At 42.9% G+C, this 18,510-nt stretch overlaps 1 long non-coding RNA gene and 1 pseudogene across 1 annotated transcript in view; one reads left to right on the plus strand and one right to left on the minus strand.

Annotated features, from left to right (window-relative positions):
• Positions 1-5,522, minus strand: part of LOC140455688 (uncharacterized) — a 30,840-nt gene extending 25,318 nt beyond the window's left edge. The window contains exon 1 of the long non-coding RNA XR_011952954.1: positions 5,401-5,522. This is a non-coding gene — a long non-coding RNA (uncharacterized lncRNA). The remainder of the gene's footprint in view (positions 1-5,400) is intronic.
• A 51-nt stretch (positions 5,523-5,573) lies between these two features.
• Positions 5,574-17,398, plus strand: LOC140455645 (uncharacterized; annotated as a pseudogene).
• Positions 17,399-18,510: the final 1,112 nt, after the last annotated feature.

Genomic DNA, 18,510 nt, shown 5'->3' on the forward strand with positions numbered 1-18,510 from the left:
ATATTTCCAAGTCAGGACGGTAAGTGCTTGGAGGGGAACTTGCAGGTGTCGGTGTTCCCATCTATCTGCTGCCCTTGTCATTCTAGATAGGAGTGGCTGTAGGTTTGGAAAGTGATGACGAAGGATCTTTGGATTTTTGCAGTGCCTCTTGTAGATAGTACATACTGCTGGTGCTGAGCATTGGTGGTGGAGGAGGTGGGTGCACATGGATCAATCAAGCGTACTGCTTTGTCCTGGCTGATTCTTGAGTGTTGGCAGAGGTACACCCAGGCAAGATGATTTGGATCTGAACATAGGAGATATGGTTGGTAAATTTGCAGACGACATCAAAATTGGTCATGCAGTCGACAGCCTAGAAAGTTACCTCAGAGTACATTAGGACCTTGATCAGATGGGCCAAAGGGGCTGAGGAGTGGCAGATGAAGTTTAATTTAGATAAATGTGAGGTGCTGCATTTTAGAAAGGGTAGGATGTACCCACTTAATGGTAAGGTCCTGGGGAGTGTTGCTGAACAAGGAGACCTTGGGGTGCAGGCTCATAATTCCTTCAAAGTGGAGTGCAGGTAGATAGGAGAGTGAAGAGGGTGTTTTGTCTTTATTGGCCAGTGTATTGAGTATAAGAGGTCATGTTGTGGTTGTAGAGGACATTGGTTTGGCCACTTTTGGAATATTGCATTCAATTCTGTTCTCCTTGCTATAAGAGGAATGTTGTGAAACTTGACAGGGTTCAGAAAAGATTTACAAAGAGATCGCCAAAGTTGGAGAATTTGAGCAATAGGGACAGGCTGAATGGGCTGAGGCTTTTTTCCCTCGAGCATCAAAGGCGAACAGGTGGCCTTATAGAAATTTATAAAATCATGAGGGGCATAAACAGGTTGAATATTCAAGGTCTTTTCCCCAGGGTAGCAGAGTCTGAAACAAGAGGACATAGGTTTAAGGTGAGAGGGGAAAGATTTAAAAGGGACCTAAAGGGCAACATTTTCAGGCATATGGTAGTTCATGTATGGAATGATCTGCCAGAGAAGGGGGCTGGTACAATTACAAGTTTTAAAAGATGCCTGAAAGAATATATGAATAGGAAGGGGTTAGAAAAATGTGGGCCAAATGCTGACAAATGGGACGATATTAATTTAGGATATCTGGTAGGCATGGACAAGTTGGATTGAAGGGTTCGTTTCCATGCTGTTCAGCTATATAACTCTAAAAGGAGAATTAGTTAAAATAAATTGATAGAATAACAATTACATTATTACCTCAATAATTTTGCAAGGAGTGTCTTGCAAAATTTGATTTTATTATTTAGGATATTTCAAAATAGTGCAGTTTCTATCCTTACAATACTGAAACCAAGAGGAGAGTAAAGTGCTCTTAGCCTCAATGTCTTGATAAAATTTAAGTCAACACTCACTGATATTTTAAAGAATAGGTGTTTTCCCAAGGTCCTGGCAGTGACTGATTGCACTATCGTGGCACTGAAGTTCACATGTGGAGACTTAGAGAGCTCCTTGAATAGAAAGCAATTACCCTCCTTCATGGCTGTCTGAGAATACTCCATATGAACCCACTCCCACTAGATCATCCATAATGTTTTCATTGTCAGGAACTCCGACACCACACTAATATTTGGGGAAGGTCATGGAGCTATGGTGAGCTGGTTCCTTCCCTTGCAAATGTCTGCATTTCATGCAGCACAATAGGAGGTGTTGTTTATTCACACAATGTCTCTCTGAGGCAGCTCACTGAAAGAAGTGAGTGGGATGTTGAAGAACTGATCAAAGTATTGGCCGTATCTTGGAGTGGATTGCTGTATTTCAGGTCGAGAGAGAATGGCCATAAACATTCTATTGTCCTGCACTCTGAACAATATCACTCTCAAACAAGGTTCCTGAGAGATGTGAATGGATTGGAACATTCTGGTAGAGGAAATGAATGAGATGAACATTGATATTCAGAAATTGGAGTTGAGAAGGGAGCTGAATCTTTACAGGAGGGTCCTCCGCCATTGAACTTGGCAGAGATGTCAGATATCAACTCATGTTGGAGACTGTCACAATGTGTCCCAAATCACTCTTTTAGTCACAGGTGACATACCCAACCCCAATCATACTCCCAACATTTCTCTGTCCCCCCCTGCATTTCTCTTTCCTGCACGTGATCAGGTGTACCCCAGAACTCTGTGGGAAGCCAGGGAAATGAATGCTGGGCCTCTTGCTGAGATATTTGTATCATGGATAGTCATAGGTAAGGTGGCGGAAGATTGGAGGTTGGATAATGTGACGCCACTATTTAAGAAAGGTGGTAAGGAAAGGCCAGGGAACTATACATTGGTGAGCCTGACATCGATGGTGGGTAAATTGTTGGAGGAAATCCGGAGGGATATGATTTATATGTATCCGGTAAGGCAAGGACTGATTAGGGACAGTCAGCATAGCTTTGTGCATGGGAAATCATGTCTCACAAACTTGATTGAGTTTTTGAAGAAGTGACAAAGAGGATTGATGAGGGCAGAGCAGAGGACTTGATCTATATGGACTTCAGTAAGACTTCGATAAGGTTCCTCATGGGAGGTTGGTTAACAAGGAATTCAGAGAGAACTAGCCAATTGGATATAGAGTCATAGAAGTGTACAGCATGGAAACAGACCCTTTGGTCCAACCCGTCCATGCCGAAAAGATATCCCAACCCAATCTAGTCCCACCTGCCAGCACCCGGCCCATATCCCTCCAAACCCTTCCTATTCATATACCCATCCAAATACCTCTTAAATGTTGCAATCGTACCAGCCTCCACCACATCCTCTGGCAGCTCATTCCACACACGTACCACCCTCTGCATGAAAAAGTTGCCCCTTAGATCTCTTTTATATCTTTCCCCTCTCACCTAAGCCTATAGCTCCTTGAAAGTGGAGTCACAGGTAGATAGAATAGTGAAGAAGGCATTTGGTATGCTTTCCTTTATTAGTCAGAGTATTGAGTACAGGAGTTGAGAGGTCATGTTGCGGCTGTACAGGACATTGGTTAGGCCACTGTTGGAATATTGCGTGCAATTATGGTCTCCTTCCTATCAAAAAGATGTTGTGAAACTTGAAAGGGTTCAGAAAAGATTTACAAGGATGTTGCCAGGGTTGCAGGATCTGAGCTACAGGTAGAGACTGAATAGGCTGGGGCTGTTTTCCCTGGAGTATCGGAGGCTGAGGGGTGACCTTATAGAGGTTTACAAAATTATGAGGGGGATGGATAGGATAAATAGACAAAGTCTTTTCCCTGGGGTCGAACTGGCAGGAATGTAGAAAACAGAGGGTGGTGGTGGAAGGTTGCTTTTCAGACTGGAGGCCTGTGACCAGTGGTGTACCACAAGGATTGGTGCTGAGTCCACTACTTTTCATCGTTTGTATAAACAATTTGGATGTGAACAGAGGTGGTATAATTCGTAAATTTGCAGATGACATCAAAATTGGAGATGTAGTGGATAGAAAAAAAGGTTACCTCAGATTGCATCAGGATCTTGATTTGATGGGCCAATGGGCTGAGAAGTGGCAGACGGAATTTAATTTAGATAAATATGAAGTGCTGCATTTTGGAAAAGCAAATCAGAGCAGGACTTATACACTTAATGGCACATTCCTGGGGAGTGTTGCTGAACAAAGAAACCTTGGGATGCAGGTTCATAGTTGCTTGAAATTAGAGTCACAGGTAAATAGGATTGTGAAGAAGACATTTCGTATGCTTTCCTTTACGTGAGAGGTAATTTCGGTTCAAACTTTAAGATGTGCCTAGACCACAGACTGATCTATAATAAAAGACAAAACTTTTGATTCTTTTCTAAAACATTTTGTATACTCAAAATTAGAATAGTTTAAATTGTGCATGCTGACAATTTGTGAGCAGAGTGACTTCTTTTCTAAAAACATTAGACTTTTGCATTTTTAAAAAAACATTTGGTATACTCAAAATTAGAATAGTTTAAATTGTGCATGCTGACAATTTGTGAGCAGAGTGACTTCTTTTCTAAAAACATTAGACTTTTGCATTTTTAAAAAACATTTGGTATACTCAAAAGTAAAATAGTTTAAATTGACCATGATGCTGACCATTTGTGAGTAGAGTAAAAACAAACAGGCCCTTGATTGATGAAACCATAAACACAGGCAGGGAAGGATGAGTCCTTGACTGATAAGACTACAGGGGGAGAAAGGCAACAACTCTGGAGACATTGGAGAACATTTATTGCAGACTTTGTGATAAGGGTGCAAATTGGAGAATAATTATGTTTTTAAGAATGTGAACCTCATGGCTCGTTAAGAGCCAGGAAGGGGAGGGTCTGGAGACATTTGTTGCAGACTTTGTGATAAGGGTGCAAATTGGAGAATAATGATGTTTTTAAGAATGTGAACCTCATGGCTCGTTAGAACCAAGGAGGGGAGGGACTTGTGCTGTATATAATGAGAAACTTTGTAAGCCTCGGGGCGCCTTTTACTCAGAAGGGTGCCCGACTCTGCAGACTTGCTAATAAAACTTTGTTTTCCTGAATTTGTCTAGAGCGATTATTAAGAAGTGATTTTCGTTTCTAACACTTTATTAGTCAGAGCATTGACTTTAGGAGTTGGGAGGTCATGTTGTGGCTGTACAGGATATTGGTTAGGCCACTTTGGCATATTGTGTGCTATCAGAAGGATGTTGTGAAACTTGAATGGGTTCAGAAAGTATTTGCAAAGATGTTGCCAGAAGTGGAGGGCTTGAGCTTGTCGGGAGGGGCTGAATAGGCTGGGGCTGTTTTCCCTGGAGTGTTGGAGGCTCTGGGGTCACCTTATAGAGGTTTGTAAAATCATTCGGGGCCTGGATTGGATAAACAGACAAGGTATTTTCCCTGGGGTGGGGGAGTCCAGAACTAGAGAGCATAGGTTCAAGGTGAGAGGAAAAATATATAAAAAGATCTAAGGAGCAACCTTTTCACATAGAGGGTGGTGCATGTGTGGAATGAGCTGGCAGAGGATGTGGTGGAGACTGGTACAATTGCAACATTTAAAAGGCATCTGGATGAGTATATAAACAGGAGGAGTTTGGAGGGATTTGGGACAGGTCCTGACAAATGAGACTGGATTAGGTTAGGATAACTGGTCAGTATGGAAGATTTGGACTGAAAGGTCTGTTTCTGAGTTGAACATCTTGATGACTATATGGCTCCATATGCTGATTCCATCGGTGCTTTGTATCTTGTGGGTGTAATACACTTCAGGATACACATGTCTGACACTGACGACAGTTTGAAAGCCTCCAGGGATGAAGAATACTATTCCCACACCAGAAATCCCTGTCAAACATTTACCAGGGGAACTGTGATAGCAGCTGCAATAAGTGAGGTTTTCCATTCAGATGGGACAGTGACAAGTTTAAATCCCCACCTGATCTGCTGCTCAAAGTCACCTCCATTTCCCCGGTCAGTTTCCCAGGTTTCAGGAAACTCCTGTTGCTCCACAAATATTTGGATTGACTGTGAGAGACGTCAATCAGAGAGCCCACCCACTCTGCCCATTGTCTCCTCTTCCTCTTCCAGAGCTGGTTCACTTCCTATAGAGACTGAAAACCGAGTGAGGAAATGGTGAGTGAAGGAGCAGCTTTTATACAAATTGTATCCCATAATATCCACACCAATCTTCAGGCAGTCTAACTAACCTGTGGGTAATCGGGGTGGAAATGTCTCTTATACTGTGTGAGAAGATCCAGCTGAGAGGGCTGTTTACTCTGTGCTTTGTGCTGAACTGTTTGACTGGAGCTGTGTGTTAGATATTGAGTGTGTTTATTGGAAGCATTTCCCTCTGATTTACTGGTTGAATTTTGTTAATGGCTGATGCCTGAATTTGAGAAGGTGAGTGTCATTATTTGGGGGTTGTTGAGTGTCTGCGGATTCTTTCTGGTTGTGTGTGTGTTGTTGTTGAGTTGTGTGTATGTTTTGGGAGCTGGTTATTATCCTGTGGAAAGTGAAAGGTCAGCTCTGTGAGTTGGGATTTGGATGCTGCCTCTCTTTTCAGATCCATGTAAGCACATTCAATATCTATAACATCCTCAGGAGAGATGTAAGGGAAAGACTTACATTTATATGGAGCTTTTCAGAACAACCTGCTCCAAGTCTGCACGTTGCAAACTCCCACAAACAGTAATGTGATAATATCCAGACAATGAGATTTTTAATGGCATTCATTAACGATTAATATTGGCCAGGACATCAGGGATAACTCCCCTGTTCTTCAAAATCATGCTGTGGCTTCTTTTACCCTCATCTGAGAGAGAAGGGGCCTCATTTGAATTCTCACCTGAAAAGCTGCTCCTCTATCAATGCAGCTCTACCACATTCCTTTTGTATTGGACTTTCTGTGACTGTGTCTGATTTGATGAAGAGTTCTCTGTCAGGAACACCACAAAGTGAAAAATGATAAAGGTTCACTTTCAGGAGAGGCCAGTGATGCAATGCCCTGGAAGCTTTGGAAACGGTTCATATGTGACTTACCAGGATGTTGCCTGGTATGGAGGGAAGGTCTTATGAGGAAAGACTCAGGGAATTGAGGCTGTTTTTATTAGAGAGAAGAAGGTTGAGAGGTGACTTAATTGAGACATATAAGGTAATCCGAGGATTAGAGAGGGTGGACAGTGGGAGCCTTTTTCCTTGGATGGTGATGGCTAGCACAAGGGACAGAGCTTTAAATTGAGGGCTGATAGATAGAGGACAGATGTCAGAGGTAGTTTCTTTACTCAAGAGTGTAATATGGGTGTGGAACCTGAAGGGAATTTAAATGGTCATTGGATAAACATGTGGATGAAAATGGAATAGTGTAGAATAGATAAGCTTCAGATTGGTTCCACAGGTCAGCGTAACCTCAAGGGCCGAAAGGCTTGTACTATGCTGTTTTGTTCTATGTTCGCTTATTTCTTGTTTAAACCCTCATCCATGCCTTTGTAGGTTCCTGACTCAAGTAGTCCAATCCTCTCCTCATTGCTCCCATTCTCGCTTTTTTGCCCTATCCTGTTGCTCTTCCCCACTGTCAGATGAGTTGGGTCCAGGCTGGGAGCCACAATTTTAGTGGCTCTCTTGTGGCATAGAGGTAGTGTCCCTACCTCTGGACCGAGAGTCCATAGGTGTTTAATATCAAAATAGGTTAAACAAAAAAAAATCATCGCCTTTGGGCGCAAGGAAGGGCTTTACTGCCAGTTGCTTTTCTACAAGAGCCACTTGGTCAATCGCACTTACTCACCTGCTCCCTGAGCCTGCACAATATTTCTCTTCAGATCATTCTACAGTTTTTTTTTAAGTTTCAGTCTCCACCTTCTCTCAGGCAGTGCATTCTAAATCATGACCACTCACTACATCAAAACGTTTTCTGTCGCATGTTTTCATTTGTCAATCGGTTGTCCTCTGTCTGCTACAACAATGCAGAACATAAACTCAGGGAATAGCAGCTCATTTTCTGTTATGGTAAATTATAATCTCCACAATTCAGTGTTGAACACTAAAGCATGATCTGTGGTCTTGATTTTTTTTGACATCCTCACTGGCACCTCACACTCACTGACTTCAGCATTGACTCACAAACTGCCAGTGTTCATAAGGTAGCTTTCTTAAAGCAGAGGGTTTTAATGCTCAGTTACAGGTTGTCAGTTCTCTATGGCCTGCATTTTTTTTTAATGTGGAGGATGAGGCAGGCTATTTGTCATAGTGGGCAGCACTGAACAGTCGTGGGGTGGACCTGTCAGTTTATAGTGCCCTGCTTACTCAAGTCAGACCTGCAGCATGTTCCAATCAAAACAGAATTTGCTCTCAGTAGCTCTGCATTTGTGGAGAGATAACAGTTACTGTTTCAAGTCAAGTAATCCTTTTGACCTGTCACTGAACTTGAAACATTAACACTATTTTTCTCTCTCTGCTGGTTTCGCCAGACCTGCTGAGTTCATAGAATTCCCACAATGTATGAAGAGGCCATTCAGCTCATTGAGACTACACTCATCTTCTAAAGAGCATCCCATCCAGGCCAAACTGCCTACCCTCTCCCCGTGACCCCATATTTATCAATGAGACAAAGGGAGGAATTGCATTTCATTGAAAGCGATGGAAGAGCAGTTATTGGTGGTGTATGAGCTGGAGAGGTAGTGAAGTGTCACCAGTGAGGTTGTAGGAAATGCAGAAGACAGGAAGGGTTAGCCGTATGGGACAATGGGTTTGGTGAGGATGGACATGATACCTACAATATTGAGACTTGTATTCTCTGAACGTTGGGTGAGAGGCATATGCTGTGGCAACATTAGATTAAGTGGTGATCCTGTGAGTGTGAGATGCTGAGAGAAGATGGAGGCACTTAACCTTGGGGAGCTGAGAAGATCATTGACATTTCTCCCGCAGTGCTGGATATTCTGTTGCACCCAGGATGCTTCATCAACCTAGGCTACAAATTGTGTCCACGCAGACTTGGGCTGGTGCTGTGGCTCCTATGGGAGACTAAAAGGACTGTCCTGCTCCCTTCCAATCCATCCAGCAACACCTCCAGTCCCAACCTGTGACGCAGGAACAAGATTCCTCCCCTCTGGTGATAACGGTCAAACTCCACAGAGGAAGGGACAGCTCTTGGTTTGCAGTGTCTGAGATGGTATGAAACTGAGCTTTCGATAGGGCACCAATGGTATAAACACAGAAGGTCAGGCACTGGTGAGCACTTCCACATCTCTGGTCATGTGACTCCTTGAGCTAGGCACCCAAGAACTCAGTTCCTCTATTACTGAGCAGAAGAGAAGCTGATTGTGTGACTTCAGACAGATTAGGAGCCATGACTCTCACTTGACAAACCACTCCATTGAAAATGGAACAAAAGTACCCACATATTTCCTTTTCCTGTTTTACAGAAGGATTTCACAGTACTTCTCCAGAGAATACAGAGAGAATAGAGACTGCAGATAGATCCTGACCATCACCCAAGTAACAACTGCACAACTGTGGGAAGTCCTTTCACTGCATTGCTCTACACAGAGAAGGTTGGGCAGTGAAACTATCATTTGGAAGTTGGTCGGGTCGGGGGAGCTTTGACAGATCATCAGATCTGAAATTGATCAGTGGTGTGGAGCCTTCTATCAGAACCAGCCAATGGTTCAGCTTGGTGAGGGTGAGGCAGGGAAGAAGTGTGAGTGGCTCCAAGTGTGTTGACAGCTTCAATGATTCCTGGAGCCTTATGAACCACTGACTCATATCTACAGGTGAGAGGCGTTTCAAGGGTAAGGAATGTGAGGTGGGCTCCAAGTCTGTCAAGATCTCCAAAACATATGTGCATTTGTTGAACACTCATATGGAAGAGAAACAATTTAAGTGTGAGGTCTGTGACCAAGACTTCAGACAATCATCGATGCTTATGAAACACCAAAGTATCCATCACAGGAAGAAACCTTTTACGTGTGAGGTGTGCAACAAATCATACTCCAAGTCATCGCACCTCCGCATACACCAATACATTCACACAGGGGAGAAACCGTTCAAATGTGAAGACTGTGGTAAAGCTTTTGCAACATCCACAACCTTTCTGTCCCACCAACATATTCACACAGGAGAAAAGCCGTTCACATGTAGCGTGTGTGAAAAATCATTCTCACAGACGGCACATCTCCGTCTGCATCAACGCATTCACACTGGGGGAAACCATTCACATGTGAGGTCTGTGACAAGTCATTCACACATTCATCTCACCTTCGTGTACACCAACGCATTCATACTGGGGAGAAACCATTCACATGTGAAGTGTGTGACAGATCATTCTCAGACTCATCATCCCTTCACAAACATCGACGTGTTCACACAGGGGAAAAGCCATTCACATGTGAACAGTGTAATAAATCATTCGCACAGCCATCTGGTCTTCGTAGACATGAACGTTTGCATTCTCGGGAGAAACCATTCAAACGTGAGGTCTGTGAAAAATCATTCTCACAGTCATCTGGTCTTTGTGGACAGGAATGTTTGCATATGCGGGAGAAACCATTCACTTGTGAGGTCTGTGACAAATCATTTTCAAATTCATCTCATCTTTGCATACACCAATACATTCATACTGGGGAGAAACCATTCACATGTGAAGTGTGTGACAAATCATTCTCAGCATCATCGTCCCTTCGCCAACATCGATGCATTCACACAGGGGACAAACCATTCACATGTGAGCAGTGTAATAAATCATTCTCACAGTCATCTGGTCTTCGCAGACATGAACATTCACATGCTAGCGAGAAACCGTTCAAATGTGAGGTGTGTGAGAAGGCTTTTGCCACATCTAGCACTTTCCTGAGACATCAGAAGGTTCATGATAACTAGAAAGCCTTAAAAGGAGAGATGTGTGTCAAAGCCATCGCAACACAATTGAGCCTGATAGTCCATCAGAAGCTCCACACTGGAAAATAAGACTTCAGACCTAAATTTCAACAAACCTTTGTGACATGTTGGACAGTTCTGTTAAACGAGAACATTCACACAGGGGGGATACCTTCCAGGTGCAGGATGTGTGACTAGTCATTCAGATGGTCATTGAACTTCTTGAACCACAAAGTCATTGCTGTGAATCAGAGGATCCACACAAGAAACGAATCGTTCACATGTGAGTTTTGGGATAATCTTGTATTATTGTCAACTTCTTGAAACACCATGAGATTGTCATGGAGAAGAAACCCTCCAAGTATGATGTTTGTGAAAAGCGATACCCACTCAAAGATCCAGATTTTCACAATGAAGTGAGTTAACTTCTTCCCGAACTTCCTGTAAACGAGATCGAATTGCTGATGTCTGTTGAATGATAGAGTATCTTTCTGACCGATTTCAATTCAAATGCAAAGTCAGACAAGTGTGATTTTTTTGTATGTAGATAACAGATTTTGAGAGAGTTAAAGATGTTGTTTTCTGAAACTTTCTGAGATATCTGCAAAAATATAAAACAACTGCAGAGTAGTGGTTGATTGTCTAGATTCAGTCTGTCCTCCATGCGAATTTAAAACTCCAGTGGTCCCTGGATGACATTTAAAGCATTTGGGAAAAAGCGACTTACATGAAGGAGAAAGAATGAGTCAGGTGATTCCCTGGTCCTCATGGGATAGGTCCAACAGCAAAACCAAAATCATGATGTGTTCCCAATGTGAGCATGATTTGCCCAGTACCAAGAGCCAACTGGAAACAGTTTGTGAAGAATTGGAAACACAACTAGCTGTCAAGGGGAAATGCACTGTATCTTGGCCAGGGTACCCCTGCATAAGTCAACTAGGAAGTGAACAGCGAAAAGCACAGAGACACAGATGGGTTTTGAAACAGATTCGGAATCCTCCAGAGTCTCGAGTGAAAAAGGTGGCCCAAGGCTCACCCCTTTGAAAACAAGACGAACTAAAGTTAAATGTGAAGAAATGAAGAATAATGATGGGGTGGTTATGGTCAAACATGGATATGTCAAGCATTTTTAATCATAAACCAGTAGATCCTAAGAAAATTGATAAACAGTCGACAGAACTACCATCTCTAAAAGGGAAGGTTGAAAATGTGGGAAATATTGAAACATTTGAAAGGCATCTATATCCATCTGGGGATCCATGGGGATCCGATTCTGATTATGATGGTACCTAGCCAAGAATGGAAGAGATCAGTTAGGAGGGCCCAAGAGTCCCTTTGGGATGATGAACAATGGATAGAGGCTAGATGGGAACAGATACTTCAGGGATCAGGAAGGAGGGACCTGAGGAAATGGTCCCCTGAAAACCAATTTTGTAGTGGGCCAAGATAATGAAGATATCCCTACCAGACTGAGAAGGCAGAGGAATAACTTAGGTGGGCATGGTGGACTGGTGTAACCACTTGGATAGGGCATGGGAGCTAAAGTTAGGACCTTGCAGGTTGCTGCAGGGAAATCCAGAGAACCAGACAAACAGTTGTCAGGAAGACCTTGTGAGAAGTGTCTCTATTGCAAAAAAGAGGGCCATTTTCCCAAGATATATAGGGCAAACAAAGATGCTGAGATGTTGATGTCTGGAGGACCATCCTTAAAGAACCACATCCCTTGGAGAGATTTAAACAGCTCTCCACTGCACAACAAAAGGAGTTGCTTAATTTGACAAAGCACTAGCTGAGTCTGCCCTTACACTAGTACAATGAGGTGATGGAATGTATATATTTACGAGGGTAGGCAATCAAGATACAGACTTTCTCCTGGACACGGGCAGAATTGACCTCCTTGTGGCTATGCAATGGAAACTCTTTGCCTTTGGATAGTAAAATACGATCAGCCCGTGGTGCTGGGGGTGAAAGCTTGACCATCAAAAGAACATGTCCAGTATCAATAGAACTTAGTCTACATGAATTAACTGCATCGGGCTTGGTGGGAAAAACTCTCTTAGGTAGGGACGTCCTGATCCAGGTAAATTCTTCATTGCATTCTGAGGATGGCTGGGTGACATGGTTGATTAGACGTTTGAGAAAAGAAGAACTGAAAAAACACCCACACTGGGCAAAGAACAAGAACAATTGTGGTTGACTCCGGATGGAACCCAAATCGTTTACTGGTGTCATCACCCCATGCACCAATATCCCATCAGCCCAGCCTCAAACGCAGGAATCTTGTCCATGATCCAACAACTTGAAGAACAATATGTACTGGTGAAAACATAGTTCCTCTAACAGCTCTGTGTGGCTGGTCCAAAAACTCAACGTGATTTGGCATCTGTCATGAGTGTGGTGCTGGAAAAGCACAGCAGGTAAGGCCACATCCGTACAGCAGTGGAAATCAATGTTTCGGCCATAAGCCCTTCATCGGCAATGAGGTGTCTGATGATGTCAAGTGATCTGACCATCGAACACAGAGAAACCTGACCAATACTGTCAGTCCTACCTCCTGACAGATATTAGCACCCTGGGTGATCTACCAGAAGGGTGTCATGATATCCCTGGGAGCCTGGCTTTACGTTAAGAAAATATGTAAGGAGCCATTGGGAGCCAGGTGGGAAGGACCCTACCAGGTGTTGCTGACAACACAAGCCACAGTAAAGGTCCAAGGGAAGAAAGCTTGGATACATATGTAACACATTGAAAGAGCAACCAGTGACTGAAGTTGAAGCTTAATAAGGACTAAAATGTTTGATCCAAAACCATTTGATCCTGTGGAAGTTAGTTATATTACTAACTATGTATTTTGAATGTTTGCTTACTAGTAACTTATCAGTCCCCTGCACCAGGAGGGAGACGAAGGAAAAGGGAATTACATGTAAATACCTTTTTATGTATCTCCTATACCTATTACAAACAAGCTAGTGTTTCCAGTTATTGGGTGTGCTCCCACGTATTCATCCACTTGAAAAGGAATGTTCCCTTAAGACGAATCCTTTTTAATACATCTAAATGGCAGAATGGATAATTTGCCAGAAACTCTCCTTAGAGTATCTGGCATGACTGACATGGCAGTCCTCAGCAGAGACAAGGGTATATTGGGTGCACATGACTGCCCCCCCCCCGCCGAGAGCAGTGGGAGTCAACGGGTTACAACCTAACTGCCTTTCAGAGGTGGTATCTGCCTAATTACAACACCTCACATTAATCTCCTTTCTTTACCCTTACTAATATCTCCAGAAATGGGAGATGATCAGGAGGGATATGTTTATGTAAAATCCAGACTGGAGCACAGGAGATGAGATACAGCACATTTTCCCAATATTGGAAGGTAACCTAAGATGTTGACTCTACCTTCCTGACATTCCAAAACCTCACCAGCAAGGTACTTTCCAGCAAAGGTGCGGTATCCTGAGATAATAATTTGGTTTACCCCTGATAATGGCACTAAATTTGTTTGCGACCGAAAGGCCGATGCCTGGTTACCGTCATCACGGATGGGACTGTGTTATTTGAGTTATCTTGTTCCTTTTGTTTGTCACTCATTCTCTCTATCTGGGATACCCTGACGGCAACGATTCACAAGGGTCATGATAGAAACAGATTCTTTGGCATCTTGTTCCCCTGGAATGGGACTGCAAAACTGACGAGGGAATCTATCAACATGGTAGCTGCTCTGGAACAGATGGCCAATGACATTACAAAGGAAAAAAAAAGCGCTGAAATGGTAGCCATCCATGAAACAGCACTGTAGAACAGATTCAATATTGGCTGAAAAGGGAGGCCCAAATTGGGGCTGAATGGTGTATTTATATCCCAGACAATTCTGATGGGATCACTGATTTAGCAGCACATATCTGAAAAGAGATGGACAAACTCAGTCAAGCTCCAACTCCTGCCTTATGGAGTTGGGCAACTGGATGGTTGGGTTCACTGGGGGCATCACTGGTAGAGTATATAGTTTTACTTGTAGGAATTCTCATTTTATATTGTTTGTTTTTGTTAGTTAAATGGTGCTGGCAACAGGCAGCTGCAGCTACTTCTCCCTAGGTGAGATGCTTTGACATTTCCAGTAGACCTCTTCTGCACTGCACAGACTATGTCTAAGCCAGGGAGAAATGAATCATTGGTATGGGAACTACCTGGTAGGGAATATGCAAGCTATTGTACATTGAAATTGCTGAGGGTGGCAGAATGTCTGTTGGGTTAAGTAAATTAAAGTTATGATCAATAGTTAAACTTTTGGAACGCCAGACCAGTCCAATCAGGACATTACAGCAAGTAAATTATGGAGGCAAATTGCTGATATATAATGCTGTACCAAAGATCCAATTATAGTTAGACAACTCAGCTCTTCTGACCAATAGTGTACAAGCGGGGTGCACGCTATGACCTTGAGCTTTATATAAAAAGCTACTTGGAAACTTTTTGAGTGTCTTTTCACTATGATGATCTGAAGCTGTCACAAATTTGTGTCACAATAAAGGTTTGCAAGGGTTTACACCAGGTGCTCCTGTTTCCACCCACAGTCCAAAGATGTGCAGGTGAGGTGGGTTAACCATGATAAATGTGGGATTACGGGGATAGTTGAGGGGTCTGGGTGGGATCGTCTTCATCGGCTGGGAACAGACTCAATTGGCTGAATAGACTCTTTCAACACAGGGATTCTACAATTCTGTATTGCTAGGCGAACACACAGGCTTCAAGTTCTCTCAAAGTATGCTATGAAGCTATATTTCCAAGTGCTTAAGGCAATAAGCCTTATTTTTTAACTCTTTGATTACCTCCATTGCTTTTCCAAAGTCACTTGATTTTCAGAAAAATGGGTGACTTACAACACACATTAAACATTGACTTCAGTAATGACTGCTGAACAAAACTCCAATAAAAAACACATAGCACTCCAAACACCATTGAATCCAAAATGTCCAAACAGTTCCAAATTTCAGTTTTCATCCTCCTTACTTATTAAATATGTACACCAACAGTATTCATATGAAGATTTAATGGAGAAATAAATGGGACAAAGTTTGATAAGTCTGGAACCTGATACTCTACATCCCAGAACACATTGAAAATCAAGCTGTGGAGTTATCTTCCAAAATTCTGGAACAGTTCCTGCAGATTGGCAGGTCAAAAATGTGACCACCTGTTTTAGATGGGAGGGAGAAAGAAAACTGGGAACTACAGACCTTGGTACATCAGTGATAAGGAAAATGTTGGAATGTATTATAGGTATGGTCAGTGGACATTTGATAACAATGATCTGATTGGACATTGTCTGCATAGATTGGTGAATGGGAAATCATGTTTGACAAATGTATTTTTGACAAACCTGTTGGAGATTTGGGATTGTCACATAATTGGTAAAAGCAAATTGGACGGAATATACATTGATTTTCAAATTTCCAGCTTTTGATAAAAATTTCCCCACAGGAGTTTGGTTGGCAACATTAAAGCAGATGGTATAGGAGATAATGTACTGACATAAATTATCAATTGGGATTTTAGTTAATACTTGGTAATAGAAAACAGAATTGGAATATAAGAGATTAACCACTTTGGTAATAGGAACAAATGTGCAGAGTATTTCTTAAGTAATAAAAGTTTAGAAATGGATATATGCAAAGGTACTTGGGTGTCCTCATAAATCAGTTACTGAAAGCTAATATGCAATTGCAGCAACCAAATATGAAGGCTAATGGTAAACTATTAATCACCCTGTTAAGACAATGATGGTATAGGTCCAGGTCGGGTGGGACTTGAACCCAGGTCTTCTGACCCAGAGGTATTGATACTACCACTGCACTGCAAGAGCCGCTAAATTATTCTTAATCAGCCCTATTTTGAATATTTTATGACAACCTGAGCAGCAGGTGGGACTTAAGCCTGGACCTTCTGACCCAGAGGAATCATTAAATTATTTTTAAACAGCTGTTCTGGGTGAGTTATGATTCACTTAACTCAGAGTAGATAGAATTTGAACACAGACCTTCCAGAGGTTGGAACATTACTACCCAGCCACAAAGCCCCTTTTGATTCAGATTTCATGAGCTGCCATGCTGGCTTCTAAACCTGTATCCTCAGGCTATTTACCTGGTCCATTTGCAATCCAGTGACATTGTTGCTGTGCCAAAGACCACATGGCAAGGCGAATGGGACCTCGCCTTCAGTCACAAGAGGATTTGAGTATAGGAGTAACACAGCTTTGCTTGAGTTATAAAGAACTTTGGTTATACTGTACCTGTAGTATTATGTGCGGTTTTAGTTCTATTAACTTAAGGAGGATTTTGCCAAAGGCGAAGGTTCACTGGATTTGTTCCCCAGATGGCAAGACTGTTCTATTAAGAGAGATTGGGGAACCCAAACCTGTACTTTCACAAGTTCTGAAGAGCAAGGGATGAGTTCATAGAAACCTACAAAATACTTAAAAGGATAGACAGGTTTATTATTGTCGAAAAGTGTGGCACTGGAAAAGCATAGCACGTCAGGCAGCATCGAGGAGAAGGAGAGTCAATGTTTCAGGCTTAAGTCTTTCATCACTAATGTGGGGGTGGGGCTGGAGGTGACAGAGTGTGGCCTTGAGCTTGGGCAGGGCCTACTACTGGGAGAGTAGGTGGCAATGTGTGGCTGCAAGCATGGAGCGGAGGGAGAACTGTTTTTAGAGGCTTTGAATTTGCTGCAGTCACTGAGCATTTCAGGGAACACCTCTGGGACAGATGAACTAAACAACCCCACTGCCAAATGGCTGACCACTTTAACACTCCCTCCTACTCCCCCAAGGACATGCAAGTCCTGGTCCTCCTCCACCATTAAAACCAAGCCACCCAACAACTGGAGGAAGAAGGCCTCATCTTATGCCTTAGGATCTTTCAACTACATGGTATCAACATCGACTTCATTAGTTTCTAAATCTCCCCCACCCCCACCACATCCCAGATCCAACCCTCCAACTCAGCACCACCCTCTGTTCGACCTGTCCATCTTCCTTCATACCGACCTGCTCCCCCCCCCCCCCCCCCGCCACTGACCTATTGCAATTACATATGCATTCACCTATTGCTTTCCCAGCCACCTTTTCCCACAGCTCCACCCCTACCTACCTATTTATCTCTCTAACCCCCCCCCCCCCCAAACCCCCAGATTCCTGATGAAGGGATTATGTCCGAAATGTCGACCCTTCAGCTCCTTGGATGCTGCCTGACCTGCTGTGCTTTTCCAGGGCCACACTTTCCGACTCTGACTCTCCAGCATCTGCAGTCCTCACTTTCTCCAGGTTAATTATTGGTAAGAAGTTCCTTCTGGTCGAGGAGTCTAGAATTTGAAGGCATAATTTCAGTGTCTCAAATAGGCACTTTGTACTGAGATGAAGATTTCTTTTTACACTCAGGGTTGTGAATTTTGGGATTTCTCTATCCAAGAGGACTGAGGAAATTCATTCATTCAGTATGTTCACAGTACAGAGTGACAGACTGCCAAATAACAATTGCATTAAGGCATATGGAAATATTGTGGGAAAATGGCATTGAAATGGATAATCAGTTTGGAATTATGGGGCTGCTTGACAGGCTAAATGGCCTTTTCTACTCCTATCTTCCTATCAATGTGCACTGTCATGAATAAACCCTATATGCGGGAGGTCTCTAATAAAGCCTCTGCAGTGTTGGACCTCTGAGAACATCACCAAATCTACATGGGAGACAATCCCTTATACTGAGATGTGCCAGAATGGCTTCACCTGCACCTCTTCTCATATATACCATCTCCACACAGACTTGGAGCCAGGTTATCTGCTCCTATTGCACTGACAGCTATCTTTGTTTACTCTCCAGTGCTCACACAGGGAGAGCTGTCGTTCCAAAGCACTGTCTGTCTCAGCAGGATCTGTCTCAAACCTCTCCCACCATCAAGCCAATCATTTCAAGACAGTCAACTTAACCTTTGAACTGATCATCAAACATTACCAAATGTAGACGTCAATATGTCCAGAAGCTCCTGATTATGCACAGATGCCGCAGTTTTCTTGGAAGGATTTCCTTGGTCACAGGAAGAAGGTGATTCAGGAGAATATGTATCAGGACATTCCCAATTGTGAATAACAGTGAAATACTTCAATAGCATCTGCAGTATA

The sequence above is a fragment of the Chiloscyllium punctatum genome, chromosome 30 (genome assembly GCF_047496795.1).
Source record: "Chiloscyllium punctatum isolate Juve2018m chromosome 30, sChiPun1.3, whole genome shotgun sequence".
Classification (NCBI taxonomy): domain Eukaryota; kingdom Metazoa; phylum Chordata; class Chondrichthyes; order Orectolobiformes; family Hemiscylliidae; genus Chiloscyllium; species Chiloscyllium punctatum.